This window comes from Monodelphis domestica, chromosome 7 (assembly GCF_027887165.1).
Source record: "Monodelphis domestica isolate mMonDom1 chromosome 7, mMonDom1.pri, whole genome shotgun sequence".
Taxonomy (NCBI): domain Eukaryota; kingdom Metazoa; phylum Chordata; class Mammalia; order Didelphimorphia; family Didelphidae; genus Monodelphis; species Monodelphis domestica.
In genome coordinates, this window is record NC_077233.1 from 63444015 (window position 1) to 63467308 (window position 23294).

The following is a 23294-nucleotide window of genomic DNA, read 5'->3' on the forward strand; positions in this document are numbered from 1 at the left end:
TTGTTAATTTTCTTTTAGAGTTACTGGTAGATATATACCCAAAGCATAATCTTCTTTGTTTCAGAAACCTTTGAAGAGGACATGTATGTACCAAGATGGTAAATGATGTATGATAACCTTTTAAATACTAGAAGAAAGGCATCAAGTCCTGAATTTTCTCTTCTAGAGACTAAATATCCTAGGTTTCTTCAACTAATTTTCATAGACATGGACTCAAAGCTCTATACCAACCTGGTTGTCCTTCTTTGATATTTTTCAGTTTACTATGGCTCCCAGGACTGAAACAATACTAAAAATGAGGTCTGATTAGAACAAAGTACGAAGGAATGATCACTTGTCTCTTTGAAGCTATGCTTTTCTTTCCTGACTGCCACATCTCATTGCTGACTGATAGTGAGTGTGCTAAATCCCCAAAATATTTTCCAGAACAATTGTTATCTAGACATTCTTCCTCCATCTCTTCTGAAGCTGATTTTTGGTACTTATATGTTTAATCCTATTGAATTTCGTCTTATTAGATTCAGCCTGTATTCTAGCCCATCAAGATTTTTTTGGATTCTGATTCTACAGTCAAATATTTTATCCTTTCTAGCTTTGGCCTATCTCCAGATTTGATGAGCATGCCATTTATGCCATAATTCAAATCACTTATAGACATGTTGAGAAGCATAGGACCCTGCACAATACCCAGAATACATCTTTGGAGGTCTCCTGCCATCCTGACAATGAACCAGAACCACTAATAACTACTCTTAAAGTCAGGCCATCTGACTAGTTCTGAATCATTTAACTGTCAAATCCACATCTCTCCACATTCATCATAAGAAACATTTTGTGAAGAGTTTTGTTTAAATATAGGCAAACCATATTTATGTTATTTAGGAATCCTGACTAAAAGGAATGAACCTGATATGTCCTGGTTTTGATGAAACTGGTGACTCTTTGTAATCTCTGCTTCCTTTTTTCGATACTCCAGTCAACTCTAGACAGTCCATTCTAGAATTCCTCAAGAAACGTTAAGTACAAAGGCCTAGAGTTTATGGATTCTCCTTCTCCTTCTCCTTCTCCTTCTCCTTCTCCTTCTCCTTCTCCTTCTCCTTCTCCTTCTTCTCCTTCTCCTCCTTCTCCTTCTCCTTCTCCTTCTTCTCCTTCTCCTCCTTCTCCTTCTCCTTCTCCTTCTCCTTCTCCTTCTCCTTCTCCTTCTTCTTCCTTCTTCTCTCTGAGTTTGAGTGCCCAGAGGGCAAATTCTAGCTGTCGGTGAGCCCCAGATTACAAGAGAGAGTTGAGGGAGAAAGTGCTTGCTATGGGAGGCTGGACAGAGGGGTGGGGCATACAAAAATGTCTTCAGGCACTGGAAAGAGGGGGAATGGAACAGCTACCCGAGTGCTGGCTCTTCATGCATGCCACATCTTTGCCAATGTTGCTATACACTCTAGGATTCAGGGCTTTGACTAAAAATTGAAAGCTGTTTCTCAGAAGCCATGTTACCTCAGAGAGAAAGCTTTGAGACCTTCCTTTTATGGCATGGTCCCTCATCTGATGCTATAAGTGAAAAGGTTGCAATTAAAACAAAGAGAGATAAAGAAGTAGCTGTAGTTGATAGGCTATTTTCATACTTTTTGAGGTATCTCCAAAGTCAATCAGAGAGCTCCCCTACACTATGTGATTAGTTGATTGGAATCAGATACAAAATATCTACATATATTCCCAGGTTTTCTTCCCAACAACCAATTTTTCCCCAATCATGGAAATCATATCCATATTAGAACGGATTCTTTGTCTCTGTAGCCAAGCTCATGGAATGGCCAAGATAGGTAAGTACCTCCATATGCTTTAATTCTATTTTTTAACCATTCTGTCCTGTTCACTATTGTCTTTCTCTTTCTCCAGTCTCAGGCCGAGTATTTGTGGTTTAAATAATAATAATAATCTTTTAAAACCCCTGACTCTAGATAAGAAACTGAGTTAACATTCTTGCTCCCTTTATGGCTCCCTTAAAGTTTCTAGATTTTAGTTTCCTCATTTGTTAAAAAAGGGTTTGGACAAGATGGTTTCTCAGGTTCCTTTCATTTCTAGATCTATGATCCTACAAATTAAATCGAATAAATGAAGATCTGACCATAGACTCAAAGATGTCTAAAGCAGCAAGGAATTGGGACCTAGGTTTATATCCAGTTCCTACATTTTACCTCTCTCTAGGTCTCTGTTTCCTTATCTTTAATATTTATATCATAATACTTAGAAGTATACTTCCTAGGGATGTAACACCATACAAAGCATCTTCAGAAAACCTACAAGGTTATTGGGAAGAAGTGGCTCTACAAATCTCAAAGCATAGTAGAAAAAAATGAATTATTATTGCTATTTACTGGAAGTCACTTAATGGAAAGAGACAGATAACATAACAATGATTATGGGCAATAGCTGTTTATAGCCTGGACTCTAAGGAACAACAAGCCAAGAATGAGACAGAATTAGCCAACCACAACAAGGGGCCAACTGATAGGAGAAATCTAAATGAAAAGCAAAAAGATTTTGGTATTCTAAGGATCTGAATCAGATCAAAATGGAATGGATATACCTTTTCTCCCTTTTTGATTATAAATTCTTCTGCCAAAGCCTTCAAGTTTGAATAGTAATCTTGATGACTAGTAAGTTTTTGGTTTCCCAGAGTCCTTTTCTCTTATCAGCAAAGGCTTTCTTGGGTTAGTCAAGCCTAGAAGAAATGACAGTGGGAGAGGGCAAAAGGAAGCACAAGAGGAGACAAAGACAAATTTTGCCTAGGAGGGTTGGCTGGCCCTGTTGTCTGGTATCAAAATGATACTTGGATCTCTACTCCCTTTGGATTTGTTCAGCCATCCAATATAGCTTTTCCACAGGATCTAGAATAAAATCTTTTATAGATGTCTAGAAACTGCTTCCCCCTCTCTTGGGCTTTTGACCTGTGACTTCATTAAGAAGGAACTCCCTTAAGCAAGGCAGATAAGCAGTCCATCAGTAACTCAGTTTTAGAGAGTTGCCCCGGGACATTATGAGATGAAGTTATTTACTCATGGAGACATGAGCTAGTCAGAGGCAGGAATTGAAATCCAGCTCCAAGATTGGCTCTGTCTCCGCTCCACACACTGCCTCCATGCCCCTTGCTTCTAGCCTCAAACTAAAGCATCAGTATTAATCATATGTATTTGCATGCCTTCTTCACACTTCTTCCTTCCCTTCCCATTTCCTATTCTTTCTTCTCTGAGCTCTTATCTCACCTGATGTTCACTAGTGTGGATAATAAAGAGTAATTAAAGGCTCTGCAACTAGATTCCCTATGTTCCTGACACTTGCTAGAGTCTCTCTCTCTCTCTCTCTCTCTCTCTCTCTCTCTCTCTCTCTCTCTCTCTCTCTCTCTCTCTCTCTCTCTCTCTCTCTCTCTCTCTCTCTCTCTCTCTCTCTCTCTCTCTCTCTCTCTCTCTCTCTCTCTCTCTCTCTCTCTCTCTCTCTCTCTCTCTCTCTCTCTCTCTCTCTCTCTCTCTCCCTCTCCCTCCCTCTCCCTCTCCCTCTCCCTCTCCCTCTCTCCCTCCCTCCCTTCCTCCCCCCCCCCCTCATCTGTTCAAATTTGGTCTTAGACACTTCCTACCGATGCTACCCTGGGCAGATCACTTAACCCTGATTTCCTAGCCCCTGTTGCTCTTCTGTCCTAAAATTTATACTAAGACAGAAGGTAAGGGTTTAAAAAAAAAAAAAGAGGGAGAGAGGAACTGACTTGCTCATTTAGAGGTAGAAAGCCCCTGACTGCCAACCTATTCCATCTAACAGATTTACATATTGGTTTTTTTATTTGTTTTTCCTCAAAAGTATAATAATGATCACAATAATGACAGTATATCTTAGGAACTTATCCAAGCAGAGAATCCTGTACAACTCTTCCTATATCCTTGACCAAAGAAGGGGATGCTTCTATTAGGAAAGGCCATTCTCTTGCCAGATGTTACAATATTTAATTAACACAAAGAAGTGGAGATGGAGGAATCCATATCAGTTGAAAAAATGGTGGTGATGCTAGGCCTATAGTTCTGGAGCTGGTAGGAATCTGTGAGGCCATCTAGATTCATCTCTTCATTTCATGAGGAAAATGAGATGATCTGCCTGAAGTTACACAGATGGAAAGTAGTAAAGCCAAGATTTGAATCATACACTCCAATAACAAATCCATTACTCTGTCTATTAGCCCACTCCATCTCTCTATCTCCATCATTCAGTAGGTTGACCTCCCGTTCTCAGTGGTACTGGCACCTGGAAGCATTGGCACTTAGTGCTTAGTGAATGGTGTTTTTATTCATTCATCCATTCATTCTTTGTTTTGTGGGGCAGTTTTATTCAACTCAAATAGAATCCGATCTCTGCAGGTCACTTATTGGCTTAGAAAACCACAAATTAACATTGTCTATGTTGTATTAACTTTTTATTTGTTTGGCTAAACATTTTCCAATTACATTTTAATCTGGTTCTAGCCCTGGCTTGGGAGTTTTGAGGTCACAAGTGGTCTATTGGCTACAAAATTTGACATGTCTGCTGTAGTAGATAGAGTAATAGGTTTGGCTTTAGGAAGACCCAAGTTCAAATACTGCCTGAGGCACTTCCTATATTGTGTGACTATGCAAATCACAACCTCTTTGTATCTCACACATTTCCTAGGAATTATCTAAATAATAGATAATTTGGTGAAAAATTCCATATGCCAAGGAAATCACGTACTGATCAAATGCACTGATAAAATCTTTTAACCCTCCCTGTCCTGTCCTGACATTTTAAACCTTTTTTCATTTAGTCCAACTCCTTCAGTCAGTACCAGTAAGCTAAAGAACATTTATTAATCACTTACTATTTGTAAGGCACCATGGTATGGGCTGGGGATACAAAAAAATGCAAAAGACAATCCCTGCTCTCAAGGAGCTCATAGTCTAATGAGGGAGACAATATACACACAACTATATACAGACAAAAATACAGGGGCAGCTAGTTTGCATAATGGTTAGAGCTTAAGTCCTGAAGTCCAGGGGTCCTGGGTTCAAATTTGGCCTCAGAGACTTCCTAGTTGTGTGACCCAGCAAGTCACTTAACCGAAATTGCCTAGCCCTTGCCCTTCTGTCTTGGCCTTGTTACTAGGACAAAGAGTAAGGATTTAAGATATATAGGAAAATTAGATAATCAACAAAGGAAGGCTCGAGCATTAAAACATTTAAGCATGAGTTTGACTCTTGCCATACACTAGTTAAAACCTTCATTTTACAGATGAGGAAACTCAAAGCCTAGAGATATGAAGTGACTTACCTAAGGTCACACAGGTAATTAGTGAAAGAGGTAGGATTTGAACCTGGAATCTCTAGCTTCATGTACTCTAGAGCTTTTATATCCCAACCAAGAAGTAGAACAGGTTCAAAGGTCTCCATTAACTTCTACTTCCCTAGTTTTGCTGCAAAGGATCAGAGAAGCTCAGAAAGGTTAAGCACCTGCCTAGTGTCCCCTAGGTGTCCTGGTAAACAGTATGACATTGGTAGTTTAAGCATAATCCTGAGTAGTAAGTGTCTGTTTTTAAAGCTCATACTCCAGATTTGTGTAGGACTACAGACAAGTAGGCAGCCCAGTTATGTCTTTTGTAAAGAGGGAAGATAACAGCATCTAGCAGTTAGGTCACATAGTGGCTACAATGTTGGGCTTAGAGTCAAGGAGACCTGAGTTTAAATCCAGCCACAGACACTTACTAACTTTGTGACCCTGAGTAAGTCACTTAACCTTGTTTGCCTCAGTTTTCTCATCTGTAAATCTGAAGAAGGAAATGCAAACTGCTCCAGTATCTTTGTCAAGAAAACTGCAAATAGGGTCAGGAAGAGTCAGATAGTATTGTTTTCAAGTTGGATGGGTAAGGGTGAGGCAATTGGGGTTAAATGACTTGCTTGGGATCACACAGCTAGGAAATGTCTAAGGTCACATTTGAACCCAGGATCACGTGTCCAGGCTTGGCTCCCTGTCCAATCAGCCACCCAGCTGTCCCATGAAGTACTTTTGCAATCTATCTCCAATCAATTTTTCTAGACCTGACTTCATGAACTCTACACTTCAGCCAAACTGGTCTCTTTAGAGCTGTTCCCTGTATAGGGTCTTCCATGTTCTGTCTCTGCCTTTTTTTTTTTAACTATTACCTTCTGTCTTGGAATCAATAGTAAGTATGTTTTCTAAGGCAGAAGAACTGTAAGTGCTAGGCAATTGGCATTAAGTGCCTTTCCTGGGTTCATATAGCTAGAAAGTATTTGAGACTAGATTTGAACCCAGGTCCTCCTGACTCCAAGCCTGGCACTCTGTCTGCTGTGCTACCTAGCTGCCCCTCTGCTTTTATTATTTTTTAAACAACTTTCCATTTTATTTATTTTTTTACATTACAAACATTTACAGATTTTTCCTGCTTTGTAAAAGTCTCTTATAACAAAGTAAAGCAGTTAACTTAAATGAAAGTTTGTTACATTTCACATCTAGTAACTTGCTTTTCTACTTTAAAAAATCAACAGAAATCTTTCTCTTCTTTCTATCCCCTCCCCCACTGGGAAAAAAAAAGTACATTTCTTGAATCCTGCCATACTCTTTCTAGATAACCCTTCATTTTACAGATAAAGAAATTGAGACCTAGCAAAATGATTTGCCTAAGGTCACTCAGGTAGTAAGTGAGAGGCAGGATTTGATCCCAGGATACTAGCTCCAAAGCCAGTGAGTGCTCTTTCTGTGTTATGCAGCCTTTTCATCCCCATAAGGAAAAAGAACAAATTAATAGGTCTCTGTTAACCCCCACCTCTCCATTTTTACTCCGAGTAAGAGAAACTTATATCACATGTTTTAATATCTTGTCTTCCCTCTGCTGATGTTCTCCATTTTCTTCTATCTTGTTTGTACATAGCTGTTTGCATGTTGTCTCTCCCATTAGACTATGAGATCCATGAGAGCAGGGTTGTCTTGTGCCTCCCCCCCCCCCATCCCCAGCATGTGGCATAGTGCCAGACACATAGAAAGTATTTAATAAATGCTTGTTTTATTTTTAAACTCTTACTTTCTGTCCTAGTAACAATCCTAAGACAGAAGGGCAAGGGCTAGGGAAACAGGTTAAGTGATTTTCCCAGGGTCACGAAGCCAGAAAGTGTCTGAGGCCAGGTTTGAACCCAGGACCTCCCAACTCCAGGTCTGGTGCTCTATCTGCTGTAATACTTAGCTGCCCTTAATGAATGCTTTTTGACTTCAATTGTCACAAATATTCATAGTCAAGCAAAACAAATTCCCTGCAATAACTGTACACAAAATATATGTGCTTCATTCTGCACCCTAAATCCATCTTTATCACTGCTCTTCTGCAATGGTCATTGTATCATATCTGTGCTTTTATGTCCCATGCTGGGATGTTTTCCGTCCTCATCTTGGCTTCTTGGATTCCCCATCTCCCTTCAAGACTTCAGCTCAAATGCTGGATCTTAGAATAGTTTTCCTGATTCCCCAGTTTGGGTGCTTCTTACCTTGAAAAGTTAAACTTGTGAACTGCCTGATGGTAAGGACTTCTTCATTTTAGTCTTTATATCCCTAGCATTTAGCAGAGTGGTTGTTCCATTGCAGGAGAGGAATTAATGCCTGCTAAACTGAAATGAATTGAATTGACCCTGAATTTGATGGAATTGAACCCTCTCTGCTTCTCTCCTCCATGCAGGAAAAGGAGGTAACTCTACCTGGGAAACAGGACCAGACTTCTCTGGGTCTCTTTCATATTATGACTTGAGCTAAGGCTTCAGAGGTTCTAATGGTCTTTCTTTCTTTACATTGCCAGGTTCTGGCATTGTCCCTTCCCTTATTAGGGGATGTCCTTCTTAGGGACATCAACTCTTTCTACCATCTGTCAGTTATGAGATCAATGAGAGGTACCCAGTGAGAAAAGAGGACAGGTGGGAGGGGATAGATAGAAAACAATGGACAGAGGAGGGCAGAATCAAGCTTGTGAGCTCTAGACAGGGATGGAAATTCAATCTAATAAACATACTAAGCCATCAATTACCATATGCAAACAAGTATTTGCTGTCCCTCCATAATGTCTTTGAGATTGTTCCACTAATATTTTATTATTTTAAAAAGTCTTTACTTCACATTTTATTTAAATTATTTTAGTTCCAAATGTATCTTGGCTAAAACTAGCAAATCTCTAATTTAAATGGTTATGAAGTGTGTACATTTGGTATTGTTTGACCCTTAAGTTTTTATATCTCTGAGTATGAAGGAGGAAGAACAGATGTACATTGTTGCTTATCATCTGTACATTTAGATCAAATTTGTATTTGTACTGTTAGTATGGAAAACAAGTGGCAAACTGTTTAATACCCTCTTGAATTTTTACATTATTGGATTCCATTTGTATGTGTGTTTGTTTCTGTAAATATGGGTTTGTGTTAGAGGTTCTATTTAACATCCCTCCAAAGAGTATACGACCTAATAAAAATGATAAAGACAAATATAGCAAAAACTATACAAGGCAAAATTGCATAAGGCATAGGCACTTGCTATGTGAGGTCAGAGAAACATTATTGCTGACTGGTAGCAGGGTCAGGGAAGGCTTCATGGAGAAGGTGGCATTTGAGCAGGGTCTGAGGGGAAGGGTAGAGTTTCAACGGGCAGAATTATGGGGGAAGGGTGCTGCCCAAGTAGGAAGCAGAGCTGAGCAATTGGCATGAAAGTGAGAGAGGGAGGGAGCAGAATGTTTACCGGGGATGGAAAGTAGTGCAGCTTGGCAGAGTGTGGAACACATGGGAGTGAGCAGTGTGAGATAATGTTGCAGAGTTCAAGTGAGCAAAGTGAACCCTATCATTCTATCTGGAGGGAAAGTGTTTTGAGCAAAGGGAGAGTGGAGGGAAAAGAAGGAATCCCTTGGTAGAACCAAGTATTTCTCACTAAAGTTCCAGCTTTCTCTGAACATCAAGGGGAATGATCCCTTCAAGAACCCAAGTCATTTTATAGGATTAAGAGTGCAAGAGTTTATTTTTTCCTCTGAGGCCAGAACTTTATCCTGGCTGTTCCTGTTTATGTTCTAAGAGGAGTGTGGTTGGGGAACAGTTGTCAAATAATATTACTATAAAATTTCCCTCACAATAGCACTGTAAGGCAGGTGGGTATGATTATTATTGTTATTATTCTCATTTTACAGATGAGAAAGCTGAGTTTCTGGGAGGTTGAATTATTTACCCATGATCACAAATCTTTTAAATACTGATTTATTCTTCTGGTGATCCTATATAGCCCTCAATTATGGAATTTCAGTCTCTCCAAAAGGCAATAGAAGGTCATATGGTGTATATAAATATAATGTCATTTATTACTGATGATTGAAGGCAACAAATGTTAAAAAAGTTAATAAAGAGGTATTCCCAGAAAAGAAGTTGGGATGGTCATGTGTATCTAAGGCATATGTGAATCTATGTCAGTGATGGTGAATCTGTTGTGGGATATATGTGTCTGTAAAATAAGGTGATTGGATTAGATGACCTTTAAAATTCCTTTCAGTTCTAAATCCATGTTTTTCTGAAGTACTTAAATTAGTCAGGCTTTGTGTTGCTCCCTTTGGAATATAAAAGAATCTTAAGATGGGTCTATTATTGAATAGCTTACAGTCCAATTGGCATAAAAGAATAAAAGCCACAAAACAACTGGAGAACAAATACAAGAAAGTGTTTAATTGAATAAAAAGGGAATCTTCAAATTAGGAAGGTCATTTGGAACTTAAGAATTCATTTTCCCATAGAACCAATGTCATAGGTGTTCTTTAAGTTCCCAGTAAAGACCCTAAAACCTACTTAATCTATACTAATTGAACAATTTTATTGACAGTAATAGCCTGAGTTCTAGGACTTGAAACCAAGAGAATATGCAGGGTTGGGGAGAAGAGTTTTAAGATTCTTTTTTCCTTTCTTTTTTAAAAAACCCTTACCTTCTTTCTTAGTATCAAATCTAAGAGAGAAGAGTGGCAAGGGGTAGGCAATTGGGGTGAAGTGATTTGCCAAGGGTCACACAGAAAGTGTCTGAGTGACAAATTTGAACCCAGGTCCTCTCAATCCCGGGTCTGGCACTCTATCCACTGGGCTACCTATCTGCTCAAAGATTCTTTTTTTTTTTTTAATTTTATGTAATTAGATGATTTAAAATATTTTTCCATGGTTACAAGACTTATGTTCTTTCTCTCCCCTTCCCCCAACCCCCTTCCTGTATCTGATGCACAATTCCACTGGTTTTAACCTGTGTCATTGATCAAGACCTATTTCCATATTATTGATATTTGCACTAGGGTGATCATTTAGAGTCTATATCCCCAGTCCTATCCTCATCAACCCATGTGATCAAGCAGTTGTTTTTCTTCTGTTTCTTTTCCCACAGTTCTTCCTCTGGATGTGGATAGCATTCTTTCTCATAAGTCCCTCTGAATAGTTCTGGTTCATTCCATTGCTGCTAGTAAAGAAGTCCATTACATTCAATTGTACCACAGTGTATCAGTCTCTGTGTACATTGCTCTCTTGGTTCTGTTCCTTTCACTGTCTTCCAATTTTCCCAGCAGTTTTTATCAAATAGTGGATTTTGGTCCCAAAAGCTGGAATCTTTGGGCTTCTCATAGACTGTCTTACTGAGGTCACTTACCCCAAGTCTATTCCACTGATCCTCCTTTCTGTCTCTTAGCCAGTATCAAATTGTTTTGATGGCCACTGCTTTATAAGTATAGTTTGAGATCTGGGACTGCAAGGCCTCCTTCCTTCACATTTTTTTTTCATGATTTCCCTGGATATCCTTGATCTTTTGTTCTTCCAAATGAACTTAGTTATGGTTTTTTCTAATTCACTAAAAAGGTTTTTTGATAGTTCAATGGGTATGGGACTAAACAAGTAAATTAATTTGGATAGGATTGTCATTCGTATTGTTAGCTCATCCTACCCATGAGCAATCAATGTTTTTCCAATTGTTTAGATCTAGTTTTAATTCTGTGGAGAGTGTTTTGTAGTTGTGTTCATATAGTTCCTGTGCTTGTCTCCACAGATAGATTCCTAAGTATTTTATATTGTCTAGGGTAATTTTAAATGGAATTTCTCTTTCTAATTCTTGCTGCTGAGATGTGTTGAAAATTTATAGAAAGGTTGATGACTTATGTAGGTTTATTTTGTATCCTGCAACTTTGCTACAGTTGTTGATTATTTCGACTAGCTTTTTAGTTGATTCTCTAGGATTCTTTAAGTAGACCATCATATCATCTGCAAATAGTGATAGCTTGGTCTCCTCATTGCCTATTGACTTGCTCTTGAATTGCACTGAAGTGAGGCAAAGTTGTATGAAGTCATCAGCCTCACTCTCTCTTCCTGTCATCAATGTCCAGTGGCAAGCCAAAAGTCAGGAAGACTGGTGATGGTCAAAGATATAGAGGATGATCTTGGGGTTTTTGATGGCTGAGCAAGATCTAAGTCCTCCAGTGCCAATTTCTGCCATTTCACCAGATAAAAGTGTTCACACACTTTGCAGGTTGGAGGCTTGTGGGTTACACTCACCCTGATTAGTCGGTGACAGGTTTCATTGGGGTGGGGCCACTGCTCATGCTACAGCTTCTTGGAGCCACAGGTGAGAGCTGGGTGAAAAATGGACACAGAGGTGGATGAGTGGCAGTTCTTCCTGAACACCCATACACTCCTTGGCATAAGGTAAGTGCTAAATAAATGTTTGATTTTGCATTCATTCCAAAACCCCGGGTTAGGAGGCCTTGTCCAAATGCTGAGGGCTCTGAGCTTCATGGCTTATTTATGAAACATCTCCAGCTCTTGGTGTACAGGCATACAGAAGGTATTTAATAAATCCTCGTTGGACAAACTGCATGAATGAAGCCCTGAATGAGAATGTTACAAGTGCATGGAAACCTTAAGGCTCGGTTGTGGCGATAGAGACGTCATAGCACGGACACTGATACAAGTCGAAGCTGTCATTTCTTCGTTTTTCTCCTCTTCGGTGGAGAACCAGAGAAGGTCAGCGCCGGGTCCAAGATGGCGCCGCCCTCAGACCGGCGGCCTTTCGGAGTGGAGGCCACCATCTTGTTCCACGTGACCTCCAGCACAGCCGGGCCGGCCGGTATCAGGTCGTGCGGACGTATGGGGCGGGCCCTGGCGTGGGAGGTCTCGTGACAGGCACTTCCGCTCGGGGCGGCGGCGGTGGCGGAAGTGAGAGCGGAGCTCTAGTGTTGGCCATAAAGCCCGAGGCGGCGACGGCGGCGGCTGTGGAAGAAGAAACAGGAGGAGAAGGAGACGAGATCCTCGTCGAGCCGACTCGGAGCTTCTCCTCATCTCCTGCCCTGCTCACCGAGCCCTCGAGACGCATCCGGCATCGCTCCCGAGCCACCGGAGGAGCCACCCGCCCTCTCGCCTGCGGTGAGCTGCGGGCCCAGCTGCCCTTTCCGTCCGTCAGTCCTTCCGCCCGCCCCCAAACCTCCTACGCCCTTTCTCCCTCCCCCCTTTCTTCGTCCCTTAGTGTTGGGACCTATTAAGGGTCCTGACCCAGGGCCTTGGTCTCCAGCTCTTTCGGCCCCTCAGGCAATGTAGCCGTGGGTCCCAGGCCTCGTGGGGAGGGTCTGAGCTTAGGCCCGGGGCCCCGGGCCAGTCTCAGGCAGCAGGGCTTGGACGGGCACGTCTCCGGGACCCTGGGGCTCGCCCTTCTTTCCCTCGAGGGCCGTCCGGGGTGGGGGCAAGGACAGTCAGCTGTCCTGAGATTGTTTACTAGAAGCTGGGTGTCGGGAAGTAGGGAGGAAGGGGCGGTTGTCCACCCGGGCCGCGGAACTCGCTTGGGTTTGATTTCTGAAGTGGGGCGGCCGCTGAGCTTTATAACAAGGAGGTAAGGTCGTGAAGGATTTCGGCCTTGTGTATGATGAAATTAGCGTTGGTGGCTGCTCACTAACTAGGAACAGGTCGTCTGTGTAAGGAGAATGATGACAAAACAGTAATTTTCGGTGACAGTTTACCCGGTTGCAGTCGAGTTTGCAGGTATTTGTCACTGGTGTCAAGGCTATGAGCCCATTAAGTTATTAAACTCGATTCTTTTGTTTGGGAGAGGCTCCCCAGAACACCTGAGTCAAGCTGAATCAGTCAGTCATGTGGCCGGTATGCTTTTCCTTTATGTTGTGTACGTGAGACCCTTTAGGCCATGTAAGATAGCTTTTTGTGATCCACATGTGTTAACAAATCTTCACTCCTTTTGTGGGGTGAAATGCTAGAACTTAGGGGGAGGATTAAATTTAGATTTTGCCAGTAGCTTTCTGTGATTATGCTACTGAATTATATTAGTAGTTTACATATACATTTTGAATGGATTCCTGAAACTTGCAATGACTTTTTTTTGGTGCTGTCTGTTTTTGGCAAAGCTTTTAGAGAGCTTCTTCAGCAGCAAGGAACAGTTCTTTGCTAAAGTCAGTAATTCAGCTGGCAGTTGTTACTTTTAAGTACGCTCTCATATAGCTCCAGTAACTTAGGAGCACTTGAAGACTGTCAGAGTATTTACTGAGATTTGAAGAATTTTGTAACTTTTGTTTAAAGATGAAAAAAAAACTTAAGCTTAACTGAACCTTGGAAGCTGTACCTGCTTCTAATAGGATAGTTTGAATTTTTTTAAAATATGGATTGAAATAAGTGAAAACCTAGTGTGTTTTAAATGTTCATGCAATCTTTTAAAGTATATCATCTCCTTGGATACTGAAAGAATAAGCAGTCTATTCCTTGTGACATTAGCAGCTGATTTAAACACATGACTTGTCATCCGTGAATTAACAAAGTCTGTCCAATATTGTTAAGTCTTTTCTGAAAACTGGGGTCTTTCCATCTATTCAACATGAGAACTTGGTGCTAAGTAGGGTAACTTGCTCATAGTGGTATTCAAATATTTCTTTCTTCTTTTATCTCTTAAGACAGAATAGTTAGGCAAATGGGGTTAAGTGATTTGTCCAGGGTCACACAGGAAGTGTCTGAATTCAGATTTGAACCCATGATCTCCTGACTCCAGGCCTTGCTGAATTCACTGTTACTTTAGCTTCTCCCTCAAATCTTTTTTTTTCCTTTAAGTATTTCTTGATGAGTGTAGTAACCTTGTATCAAGAATAATAATTTGAATCTGAATGGTTCTAGAGAATGTTATCTTAAAGCTGCCCAATATTAAAAGTCTCCTTGTGTGCACGTATCTATGTATATAAATATTTTTGACTTTAAAGAATGGTTTATGAGTAGATACTGTTCATAAGTAGAGATTGTGGTTTTTGTTGTTTTTGATGGAGTCTAGATGAAGGCAGAAGTAAAGATGAGAAGGTGGGAAAAGAAGTGCTTCCCAATTTAACTTGAAATAGTAATTCCAGCTTTTTTGTTAATTAAAAAAATGATCTGTGAAGTATCCTTGTGTCTTTCTTGGATTTATAAAGGAGTATTACTATTGGATACTGTTCTTCAGATTAAAAGTGACAATGACTTTTTGTATCTCCAAATTTTGTGGAATATGATGACACTGGAGAAGCATACAAACTGCTACTTCATAAGGGGGGGACATATAGACATGTAGCTTGGGATTGATTTTCAAGTTCTTTCTTATTTATAGCAATTTATTTATACTAGCAAAATTGACAAATGATAATTTAGATTATATTTGGATTTTTATGGGGTAGGGAAATGTCTATTTAAGCTGAATTTTAAGTAAAATTAGAGTATATTGTCAGTCTGCCTTAGTGACAAATTACCCCTAGGGCTTTAATTTGGGGAATTAGACACTATACCTTGTCCTTGTTGCTTTAATGGTGTGCCCTTTTTGGTGGGGGGGGTCAAAAAAGTTTCTTATTTTTCTTATTTCTTTACTACTTACTACAGCCATTAATGAGTTGTCAAAGTGAAATGTTTGGAAGTCACACTATAATAGGCCAGATTCCTGATTTTTTTTTTTATCTGAAGGGATTGTGGAATTTGCACACTTAGATATATACCATCCGCTATATTCAGCATTATCTTTGTTAAAATGTTACCTACGTGAAATGCCTACAGCTCTCCATGACTTTTTTCTTAGCCCCGGCAAGATTTTTGTTTAGGGGTTATAGTGAGAGCACAGATCAGAGAGATGTTTCCAAAGAACAGTATTTTGACACTTTTATCTCATGTGATTGTTTGCAGTTACTTAATGTAGGAACACTTGGATCTGTAGCAACCCCCAAATTGTGATACTTATTTTGTTTTCTTTTTCTGGCTTTGTCTTTTAGAAACCCTATGATCACAAAGACCCTCAGGCTTATGGCAGATGTGACTTTCAATCAGGATTGCCCACAAAGTGGGAGCAATTAAAATGCCCCCCTCAAAGTTTCCCAAATTCAGGCATTTATTTAATTTTGGGATTTTAACCTACCTGAACATGAACCAGATTTTAGGGGCAGCTCTGATAGGACTTGTGGGTGTGGTCTGCAGTTGATGTATCTTTGCATAGGTAAGTTCACACAAAATACCACTGAGATCTCCACCATGATTTTACCTGAACTTTGCCTTTTGAAAACTATCTGACTCTCTGCTAATGGGAGTCCACAGTCAAAAGTAATTTAAATTTAGAGTAATGACAAATTTTAGTAGATACTGAACTAAGGAGCCAAGGACTGGGAATGGAAACCAAGAGGAGGGTGCTTCCTTTTTAAGGCTAAACAATGGTTCACTTGGCACTGATGTCATCTTCTGAGAGAGACTTTGGGGAGAGAGGTAGGTTCTTCTCTTCTCTTCTCTTCTCTTCTCTTCTCTTCTCTTCTCTTCTCTTCTCTTCGCTTCGCTTCGCTTCGCTTCGCTTCGCTTCGCGTCTTATTGCTGCTGACTCTTATTTCACATATAACATTATTAATTTTTAAAACCCTTACCTTCTATTTTAGAATCAATACTATGTATTGGTTCTAAGGCAGAAGAGGGGTAAGGGCTAGGCAATGGGGGTTAAGTGACTTGTGTGACAGGGTCACACAGCTAGGAAGTGTCTGAGGCCAGATTTGAACCCAGGACCTCCCATCTCTGGGCCTGGCTTTCAATCCGCTGAGCTACCCAGCTGCTCCCTATATCATTATTGTTATTGAATTCTTAGTTGCATTTCTTAGGTTATCAAACTACTGTCTAATAATGTCATTTACATAGATTTCTTTGCTCTTCCATCTGCAGTTTGCTGCAGTAACATTTTGCAATGTGTTAATCTCGAAATTACCTGCCCCCACATTCTCACTCTTCTTGCCATGATTTTCTTCCCACTTTTTTTCTGAACATAGGAAAAATAGTGTGCTTCTGCCTCTTGAAATTCTCCAAATGATAATAATAGTTAGTTGTATCAGCTACAAATCAAAGGTGAGAGGTATGTCAGACAAATTTGAACAGATCAAAGAAATGTTTTGTTAAATTTAGACCTTTTTTTACTCCTTACAAAAAATATATATATTTAAATTTGAAATAGGTTACCACTCTGAGCTGCTCTTTTCAAAATGTTTCCTTTTAGGAGATAGCTTGAGAGTTTTGTTTCATTCCATTCTTGCTTATTTTCTTGAAAGTATTTTACTTCATGCAAGAGGACAGAAGAACCTCTGCTCTGTGCTGCCTTTTTTTTTTTAAGTGATGTCACCACTGCTATGGAGATCAGTCTAACTGATTCACTTACCACTTTGCATAGTGCCAAGCAATATGACTTCTATGGATATAGCAAAATTGTGGCAGTGAAGTGAAAACTAATGCTCACTTCAGGAATTCTCCAGTTTAATGGGTAAATTGTCTATGACCTGGCTTGTGTCAGTGCTATTATGTTTATTAAAGAACCCCCCCCCCCCCATGGAGGTCAATGGTTTCTTCCTTTTTAATTGTCCTAATTGCTGGGAGAAATACTTGTTTTAATCAGTCAAAATCCACCTCCTTACCCTCTTACTCTAAACTCATCCTCCTAATTGAGAACCACAAGAAAAACAACTTATTATAAATGTGTGTAGAGCTTTAGTTTCTTTATGGTGGCTACTCTATAGCTATTAAATTAATATCCACAGATGAATCTATATCAGACTGATCTGTATTATGGTTAAATACCTATACCAGTCCTTTATAAAGATGGAAGAGATCAACTGTCTATTTCTTTAAGGTTTTCAGGAGAATCACAATGAACAATATTAATAACTCATACTTTTATAGTACCTTAAAGTTTGTAAAATTCTTTCCTCAACAGTCCTGTTAAAGATTGTTAAAGTATCTCCTTTTACAGATGAGGAAACTGAAGATCTGAGCTTAAAGGATTTGTCTAATGGGAAGATTCCTATATAGCTAGTAAGTCTGTAAGACAGGATTTGAATTGAGGTTTCCCGATTTCACTGACACAATTCTCAGTTGTCTCATACTGCCTACATATTGTCCTTTGTGTTCATACTCAAGTATTTGTATTTTTTTTTTGTTTCTGTTGTTTAGTAGACTGAAAGCTTCTTTCGAGGATTAGTTGGTCACACTCTTTAACTGTGTCTTCTTCCCTTACCTCTAAGTGCTCTTATCCAATGGGAAACAGTTCTGCCAAGCCAAAGGAGTAACTAAAACTCTGTCCTTGCTTGTATAATCTGTCCTCCCGGCTCAGTAAATTGTTCTGCTGCTGCAGACCTTTGTTCAAAGGGAATAGCCTTTCTGTGAATGCAGGTCAGTGAAGGAGAAGCTGGGAACTGGCAAGGTTCTGAGGTTTGTATTGCTGGGTGGTGAGGAAGGGTGACTCAGAGCCTGCAGTCTCTCTAGAGAGCAAAATACGCTTATACTCCAAGTAAAAACACGTAAAGTAACCTATAAGAATATAATCAGTGTAGTGAAAATTGTAGAAATGGATTGTAGTGATGATTTGAGATAGATGCTGTTAAACAAGAAATACTATTTCCACCTCTAGACCCAACCGATTTTCATTATTCTTAAACATTTCAAATCATAAGAGTAAATTTGCCAGTCTGGGTCAGATGCCTAAATCCAGTGGCCTTTTTAAATTCTTCATTCTTTAGCTTTCTGCATTGTTTAACATTATTACCCTTTCCTGGATGGTCTTAGCTATTTCTAAGATTTCTTGGTTTTCATCTCTTAACATTGCTCTCTCTGGGTTTCTCTTCTACCTGTTTAGGTAGTCCCCTACTGTGCCACTGTCCAGTTTCCTTCCTTGGGCCATCTATCTCAGTTTCTCTCTTCCCTCAAGTAACTGCATGTAACTCAAAGTTCTGTCTTGTGCTTTCTCTTTATACTCACTGGCTGAACCTGTGAGTTCAGTTATCTCTGTACAGATGACTGATATGTGTATCAGGTCTTTGTGCTCTGTTTGAGTCCCATCCTAGTGCCTTACCAGTTAACAAGCAAATATTAAGCTCCTACTTTGTAAGTGCGTTTTTTTGTTTTTTTTTTTTTTGTTCAGTTGTTTCAGTTGGGTACAACTCATTGTGACCCCTTTTAGGGGTTTTCTTGGCAAAGACAGTGGAGTGGTTTGCCATTTCCTTCTCCAGCTCATTTTACAGATGAGGAAATGAAAGCAAACAGGGTTAAGTGATGTGGCCAGGGTTACACAACTACTAAGTATTTGAGGCCAAATTTGAATTCAGGAAAATGAGTCTTCCTGACTCCAGGCCTGGCATTTCTATCTATTCTGCCCCACCTATTACCAGATACTAATAGATGCTTTGGTTCCTTGCCTGAAGGTGCTTATTATCTATTAGGAGTAGGGGATGACAATTTGTACACAAGGGTAAAATTATGTAATATACTGTATGAATTTAAATTTAGGTTTTATGTTAAATATGAGAATTCTAAAGTAATATTGTGGTTGCAGATTTTAAAATATTGCAGTTTAAGTCAAAATGACTTTCAGCAGCTTTTTTTTTTTATTTACAAGGAGGTGTGGAAAGAATGAAAGTGGAAAAATGTAGATAAAGAGAGGGATTCTAATAAGCCTACCAGCCCTTCTCCTGAGAAGCCAGGCTTAGCTCCAGCAGCAGGGCTTCCCCAAGACTCTGTCTTCACATGGATTTTCCCAGTAATCCTCAGCCAGAAGGCCTGGCGGTATCTTCAGCCAGAGTTTCACCAATGCAGCCTTCTCCAAAGCCAAGGGAGGAATCTGTGGAACCAATCTCTCCAAAAGCCAGGAAAAGAAGGCCAGCTACTCACCCAGCAAGATGCAGGATCCAGGGAAAAAGTCTCCTCCAGTCCAGCTCACAGAGGCAGCCAGATTTGCTCAGTCTTCAGGCTGTCAAATGATGTCATGGATGGTGGAATCAGGGAGACCTGGATTTAAATCCTCTGTCAGCTACTGCCTAGCTGTATGACCCTGGGCAAGTCTCTTAACTTCTCAGGTGCATCTGTAAAATGGGAGATGCTAGCGGATCTGCATTGTATCGAGGACTCGATAAGATAATGTGTAAAACATTTTGCAAACCTTAAAGTACTATACTATTATTATTATTGTTTTAGTTATATTACATAGAGTGGTGATGGGGAGTAACGTGTAACATATTGGAGAAATAGTCTGGAATTTGATTGTGAAATGCTTTAAATGTCAGCTAAGAATTTGTGTTTTATCTGAGACAATGGCAAGCCTTTTGAGTTTTCTGAGGAGTTCATAATCAGCCATTTAAGCACATTACTTTAGCTGCTGTGTGGAAGATAGACTGGAGGCTCCCAGAATAGGAGGCTATTTTTTAATAGTCCCAGTAGTAGGTGATATGGACCTAGACTCTGATGGCTCTGTAATCGAAGAAGGGAATTGATGCCAGAGATAGTGTGGAGGTGGAATTGACAAGATTTGGCAACTAATTGGATATGGAAGGGAAGGAGAAGGAAGACTTGAAAGGGGATTCTACTGTTTCAAACCTGGACCATTAGAAGTATGGTTGTGCATTAGAAGTATAGCCATACATTTGACAAGAGGGACCAGAGGAGGAGGTGATAATGAGTTTTGTTTTGAACATAATGAGTTTGAGATGTCTAAGGGATGGCTAGTTGGTACAGTTTCTTAATAGATATTCCATAGACATCTCAAACTCAGCAAGTTCAAAAGTCATATTTCATATTTATCTGCTCCTCTTCCCCCTGGAAAAAGAAACGCTTCTGTGGATACCTCCTGCCCATAGCATAAACTACAAACTCCTCTGTTAGGCATATCGAACCCTTCATAGCTTCCCTTCAATACCTTAGGCATTGGCCTACTGGCTGTTCTTCATATGTGATATTGTTTCTTTTTGTGCCTTTGCACAAACTGTTCTCCATGTCTGGCATTTTGGATCCTTAGCTTCCTTTAAAATTCAGTTCAAGCAGGGGCAGCTGGGTGGCTCAGTGGATTGGGAGTCAGACCTAGAGACGGGAGGTCCTAGGTTCAAATCTGGCCTCAGATACTTCCTAGCTGTGTGACCCCGGGCAAGTCACTTGGCCCCCATTGCCTAGCCCTTACTGCTTTTCTGCCTTGGAGCTAATACATAGTATTGACTCCAAGCTGGAAGGTAAGGGTTTAAAAAAAAAAAATTCAGTTCAGGCCTCAAGACCTAGCCTCCCTGGGCCTTTCCAGATTGTCTAACTGTTAATATCTTTGCCAGATTACCATATATATGCATTTTGTGTTTAATAATAATAGTAAATATTTATGTAGTGCTTATGTGTCAGGCACTATGCTCAACTCTTTAAAGTTGTCTCATTTGATCCTCACAACATCCCTGTTGTTGTTATCCCCCATTTTATAGATGAAGAAACTGAGGCAGACAGAAGTTAAGTGCCTTGCCCAGGTCATATTTGAACTCAGGTCTTCCTGACTCTAGACCCAGTGTTCTATACTGTGCCTCCCAGCTGCCTCCAGTATTTCCTCTAACATTTCCTTATATGTGTATGTTGTGTTAGTATATTCCTTGAGGACAGGGATTGCTTTTGTGGTCTTTGTGTTTCTACCACCTAGTGTAGTACTTGGCATGTTGGTGTTTAACAAATGCTTTTGTTATTGAAAAATAGCATTTTTAAAAAATTCCCTTTCTAGGTTTGATCTTTACCTCACACCCATTCAGAACACTTTTTGGAGAAATGTCAGTAGTATTATGTTGATGCAAATATTAATACAAGTTAAAAATTATTACTTTAATCTCATCTTGATCTTGTTTTTCTATGAATAATTTGGAACTATTCCTTCTGATAGAACTGCCCTAGATATTGGGCTGCAATGTCTCTGAAGTGTGAGTCTAACATAGTAAAGTATCAGCATTCAGTGCACAGCACTTAGACCTAGTAAGAATAGTTTCCATACTATTAGAATTACTTGTTAAAAAATGGTTTAAAAAATGTTTAAAAAAACAACTCTTACTTTCTGTCTTAGAATCAATACTAAGTGGTAAGGATCTAGGCATTGGTGGTTAAGTGACTTGTCGAGGGTCATATAGCTAGGAAGTGTCTAAGGGCAAATTTGAACTCAGGACCTCCCGTCTCTAGGTGTAGATGAGCCTCCTAACTGCCCCTGCTTTAACATTTTGACTTCATTCAGTAGTAGTGGCAACTATTGCTTCTAACAAACTGTTGTATGGTCTACATATGACATTCATACATTGACTATATTGAATGAATTTATAATGTTCTCATCCTGCATAGCAAATTTCTATTCAGCATCCTAGTTATGGTTTTGGTATAATATAGATAGGTATGTTAAGGGATTCTAAATTTTTCATAGATAAATTTGCCTTTTTTTAAAAAAGAATGTTTCATTGAGAACTGTGGGATAGGGAATAAAAATATGTTCCTTTTGGGAATTTACATTCTAGTAAGGGAGATATTATTACCATACAGTATTGAAAAGTAGTTAAGTATAAGTGCCATAAACTTAATACTATAGGAATTTTTAAAAAAAGATTTTTTGCATAGTCAAGCAAATTCCCACATTAACTGTGTCCAAGAAAAGTCTCATTGAGCACCTAATTCTATCACATCTCTATCAAGAGGTGGGTATCATACTTTGTTTAGTTTTCTGGAAATCATGCTGGATCAGATTTTTAATTTCATTTTTACTATGTAATTGTATAAATGTTTCTGATCACTTTGCATTAGTTTATCTAAGTCCTTCCCAAGCCCATTGGAATTGTCTTTCATTATTTGTTATGGCAAAATAATGTTTTATTACATTCATATGCCATATTTTACTTCAGTATCCTTAGTTTCCAGTTTTTTGCAGCTACAAAAAAAGGTGTTGTAAATATTTTTGTATGGATGGGTCTTTTACCTTTGATCTCTATTAGTTCTTGAGGAAAAAGTTACATGGAGTTGAGTGACTCCTTGTATATAGTTCTAAATTATTTTCCCGAGCAATTAGACTAACTCATAGCTCCCACCAACAGTGCGTTAATATGCTCTTTTCTCCTATAGTCCCTCCAACAGTAATTATTTTCCATTTTTGTCAACTTTGCTGTACAGCCAGAGGTAAAACCTCAGAGTTGCTCTTTAATTTGTATTCTTCCAAATAGTTATTAGAGATTTTGAGCTTTTTTTTTTAATGTGACTTTGATAGCTTGGATTTCTTCCTTTGGAAACTGTATTTTTAAACCATTTATCAGTTGGAGAATGCTGTAGGAATTGAGATGTCAGATGAGTTTGACTGGACTAATAGGAGAAGGCCCAATCCAATGAAGAGAGAGAGAGAGAGAGAGAGAGAGAGAGAGTTAGAGAGAGAGAGTTAGAGAGAGAGAGAGTTAGTTTGTGTAAGCATGGGCAAATTTTACCTCCTATTTCTCCACCTATAAAATGGGAAATTCATACTACTACCTACCTACTTTACAAAATTGTATTTTAACAGAACCAGCTGATATCAGAGGATAGCCTTTTGTAAACATAGTAGAGCAGTATTTAAAGGTGATTAAATTAGCAGTGTTAATTGTAAGTATGATCATACCTAGTTGGTGATCTGTGGTTTTTAAAGAGTGTTGACTGAAAGGAAAAGTCAAACAAGGTCGTGGAGCTATTGTGAAGTCCTGAGGAAAAGAGGTGGTTCTTTGTTAAATCACTTGCCAGGGCCAAGTTTATATAGATCTTTGGAATGTGCCTTTGGAGACCTATTGCTTTGTTGCCATTGAAAACTGCCATTCATCCACTTTTGAATCCATTTGATTAGATTATCATGTAATCCCTATCTTCCCATATTTTTCACCAGGATATGAGATGTTCAGGTGTTTTGAGTTGTTTCAGGCATGTCTGACTTTGTGATCCCTGGTCCAAAGTTTG

The 23294-nt window shown here is 39.4% G+C and overlaps 1 protein-coding gene across 4 annotated transcripts in view; it reads left to right on the forward strand.

Annotated features, from left to right (window-relative positions):
- The first annotated feature begins 12068 nt into the window (after window positions 1-12068).
- RAB7A (RAB7A, member RAS oncogene family) overlaps window positions 12069-23294 on the forward strand; it is a 56420-nt gene continuing 45194 nt past the window's right edge. For 3 of the 4 annotated variants that reach the window (XM_056804750.1, XM_056804748.1, XM_056804749.1), the window contains exon 1: window positions 12223-12455. The gene's annotated coding sequence lies outside the window, so the exon portion shown is untranslated. Of the gene's footprint in view, window positions 12456-23294 lie in introns of all 4 variants that reach the window. The other variant, XM_001366885.5, reaches the window with a different exon arrangement.